This window comes from Miscanthus floridulus, unplaced genomic scaffold (assembly GCF_019320115.1).
Source record: "Miscanthus floridulus cultivar M001 unplaced genomic scaffold, ASM1932011v1 os_1415, whole genome shotgun sequence".
Lineage (NCBI taxonomy): Eukaryota > Viridiplantae > Streptophyta > Magnoliopsida > Poales > Poaceae > Miscanthus > Miscanthus floridulus.
The window spans coordinates 23446-27848 of record NW_027097706.1 but is presented as its reverse complement, the minus strand read 5'-3'; the positions used below and the strand labels follow the sequence as shown (position 1 = coordinate 27848).

Sequence of the window (4403 nt, the reverse complement as noted above, 5' to 3'; positions counted from 1 at the left end):
ATAAGTTCACCACCACACCCATACATCCTTTACACCGGCACTGTAAAGCGAATTAGCCACAACTTATGTAATTAGTTTTATAATTAGCTCATGCTTAGTCCTTCTAATTGATATCTAAAAATTCAATGTGTTAGAGACTAAAGTTTAGTCCTGGGATCCAAACACTCCCTAACTCTCTACTTCTGCTGGCTGCTCACTTGCATCACCATGCCTATGTGTCTGCACTTATATACTCTAATGCCATAATGTCTAAGATGATCTTTATTGTCCACCCTTTGAAAATATCATAACTTTAAGGTTGTTATTTGTGTATGATGTAGGATTGGGATGCTTTACACTGATCCATGAGGGTGTCCATGAGAGTCGAAATTTTTGATACCATGATAATATCTAAGCTTACCAATCAGATAGAGACGAACTTGATTGTTTTAAAATATTTTCAACGCTACTTTCATATACTCCCTCTGTCTCAAATATAATTTATTCTCGCTTCTCGAGAAGTTAATTTTTTTTTTAACTTCGACCAATTATATATAAAAGAATATTAATATTTATAATACATAATTATTATCATTACATAGACCATGAATATATTTTCATAATAAACTTATTTGGAGATATAAATGTTGCACGTGTTTTTTATAAACCTAGTCAAAGTTGAGAAAGTTTGACCTGCACGCATCCCATAACGACTTATATTTTGGGGCAGAGGAAGTATATGCTAATGGGAGTAGTTAACTAAAAGTCGTGATGAATACAACAATACTTTCATATTATATGCTAATGGGAGCACGAAGAACACAGGGGAATGAACCTATATATTAATGGTGGGAATATTCGTTTAGGAAATTGCAGAAGGTTCATCAATCTCACTATATATAACCTGCATGCATGATTATTGTTTTCCTTCCATGCATGTGGCCTCGGATGATCGATTTGTTTCCTTCAAAGCAGGTGGCGATCGCAGGGATGACAGTTTCTTTTTCTATCGCGCGGGATATCGCACGGCCGGAAGGGAGGAGCGACCCAAATAAAAAGTCGCACAAAAAAATAGTCTTACTTTTGTTCTTTTTAGTTATAGAAGATTCTCTACCTTAGCTGGTTGGCTTAGGGACTCTTAATATGGTGGCTTTTGTAAACGACATTAAAGACTATGAGTAATAGATTGATTTCTTTCCTCCTCGCTGGTATCCTCTCTTCTCCCTCGTGTCTCCCTGTCTCTCGTTCGCAGGCAGCCAATCGTGGCAGGACGCTCTCTTGTTATTCTCTACTGGCAGCGCTGTGCAGACGGAGCTGAGGACAGCATCAAGTCCTTATCCATCATCGTCACAATTTACTCATGAAATGACTGTTCGATAAAAACCGCAGAGAGAAGAAGTTGTTTCTTATAATAGAAAGGTGAAGTCACCTGTATATCTTCCTTGGTTTCTTATGCGAAACTATTATAAAAAAAAAAATGCTACGAAACAAGGCCTAAATTACTCACGATATAATTCAAAGACTGAGAATTGTTTTCTACTGTGACTACGGAACTCCAATACACCATACTGTTTGTCTTAATTGACATAATGAAACTTCAAACCTGAAAGTCTCAAATGGCTCGAAATCGACACACACACACTCCATCGACAACCGGCACCCAAGGGACATCGATCCAGAAACGGTCCCATCCAGTTTCTCCTTTCAAAGAGATCTTTGTGATCGTCCTCTCCATTTTCCCCTTAAAAAACATTCTTCAAAATCAAAATGGCCTGTCCTTCTACTTCCCCTCCGCTGCCCACCTATTTCATCTCTAGTCTCTAGGCTAGAGATCGCGCACCACCCCACCCGGAGGAAGCGCAACCTCTAAAGCGCCCACTAATTCCGCACCACAACGCGCACTCTCCGCCACCACCGCCGTCCTCGCGCCGGCACACATGCACGCACTCGCGCGCGCACATACATTTACGCAGTGAGGAGCTCGAGGAGGCACCCCCTGCTTTGCGTTTGTGGAGTCGTGGCAGCAAGCAGCGATGGCGCACGACGGCTTCCTCGGGGGATTCCACGACCTATCCTGGCCGCTCGATCATGCTGCAGCCGCCGGCGCCGCGCCGTTCGACCCCCTGCGGGTAGTGGTACATGTGCCGCACGCGCTTTTGGGCGCCGGTGCGGGGTGGGAACACGACGCTGCGGTTGGCGCGCTCGTGCCGTCGCCGTCGCCGTCGTCGCTCGCGGCGGCCGCCGCCGGAGGAGATTCTGTTGAGGCCGCCCTGATGGAACAGCTTGCGAGCAGGCTCGGCGTCAGCGTGCCGTCGCCGCCGTCATCCCGGTACGCGTCCTGCCACAGCACGCCGGTGGGCTCCCCCTCCAAGCCGGCGGCGCCGTGCGCGCTCGCCGGGGACGCGGTGCATGCGGAGCGCGCCGCGAGGCACTCATCGTGCTTCCCGGTCTCCAGTGGGAAGCTCTCACGCGTGGCCAGCAGCCAGTCGCCTCTCGGCGAGCAGGCTCCGGCGCCCGCGCTCACGCCTGGCGCTGTTAAACAGCACGCGAGCGACGGGTCGTGTAGGGATGGCCCCTGCCGGAAGCGGAAGGCGTCGGGCGGCAAGTGCAAGGCCAAGGACGTGGTCACCACGGCTACACCCAAGGTACTAACCATCTCTGTTTTGCCATTTTTACACCTCTGTCATTCACGTCTCTGAAAATGTCGGAAACTGTCAAGTCCCGGGAGACAGAGACGAGAGCCAAGAAATGCAAGCTCTCCACAGACGCCGCGCATGGCGAGGAGCAGAAGCCGGCGGCGACCGGAGAGGGATGGCATGGCAATGGCAAGGGGAAGGAGGTGGCGGCAGAGCCACCCAAGGACTATATCCACGTGCGCGCGCGCGCCGGGGCCAGGCCACCGACAGCCACAGCCTCGCCGAGCGGGTACGCCGCCGGCGAACACCTATGCTTCGATTGAGCATTTCTTAGAAAAACATTAGTTGTTGATGATTGCCGTCACTGACTCTCTTCAGGTGAGGAGGGAAAAGATCAGCGAGCGCATGAAGCTGCTGCAAGACCTCGTGCCAGGCTGCAGCAAGGTAAATATCGACGACAATTGGTCAAATTTTGGTTGAAATGCACACATATTTCACCCAGAGGATAATTTTCAAAGATTTCTCATGAAGGTAACCGGGAAGGCCGTGATGCTTGATGAGATCATAAACTACGTGCAGTCGCTGCAACGCCAAGTGGAGGTGCGTATGATCTCCTCTCCATCGGACACAACAGAGTTTCTTTTAAAAGAACATACGAATTCTTCTGAATTTGAGCATAATGGTTTGCTTTCGCAACAGTTCTTGTCGATGAATCTGTCGACCGTCAACCCGCGCCTCGAACTCGACGTGGATAGCTTCATCCCCAAAGACGTAGTTTCCTCCTTACCACTTGAAACATGTCTTGATTGTGTTGTCCATTTCTTGACAATTATGTATAATGCAGGCCAACAAGCTGTGTGCGCCTGCGACGTCCTCCATGGCACAGCCACTGCCACCAGTCTACGCACTTGAGGGCTCGAGCTCGGCGTTCTGCTACACCTCGTCTCCAGGCACCGCTGCGCAGAGTGTTGTGACAAATGCCGTCACGGACCGGTCACTTGAAGGACTTCAAAATGCAAATCCCCAGGTACATCAAATTTTGTTTACACTCGTTTATTTCGTATCGTTCTGCGATCCACTTCAAAATGTAGATCGCACTACCACCATTGACACGCCAAAGTAAAAATGTGACATTTGCCGTGAATTTCAGATGGGGAGCTTGTGGGAAGAGGATGATCTCCAAAGTCTAGTCCTGATGGGATTCCGCGGCAATACGTGATCATTGCTGCTCTGATTGAGGGACAGTTCAGTTTCACCGGTCACCAATCAAGGCATGAGATGATCAATGGAGCGAGGGCATGTCTGGCGCAGCGCCACATAACAAACTGGGTTGGGCTCCAATCATTGGAAATTCTCCATGATTGTACATACACCCGTGCATAGAAACAGGACTCTTACACGCTAATCGCCTCAGGCTGAAAGTTTTCAGCTCAGCAGAGCCCAAGAAAACAAAAAAGGCGAAAAGAAGATGCTTTCTTGCATTTCCCCACGAATTTGCAATTTAATCTAATGTAATGTAATGTAATGATGTTTAGCCTAATAGACATCAAGTTGATGAAATTTTATATACATGTGATGTTTCATGCTTTTGGTAACAGCTGCAGGATGCTTTAGTTTTCTGTTGGTACCTTACATTGTTTGTTGCCTGCATCATACTAGTCTTTTAAGCTTTGTGTGAGCTGGTGTCAACCACTCCTATGTAGAATCCTAACCCCTTTTAGCGTCTTGCTATGATGCATGATTACTTTGTTTATCTCATCCGGACAACGAAGCCGGGGTTAGACGTAG

At 48.0% G+C, this 4403-nt stretch overlaps 1 pseudogene; it reads left to right on the top strand.

Annotated features, from left to right (window-relative positions):
- Positions 1 to 1742: 1742 nt before the first annotated feature.
- Positions 1743 to 4200, top strand: LOC136534018 (transcription factor bHLH78-like; annotated as a pseudogene).
- Positions 4201 to 4403: the final 203 nt, after the last annotated feature.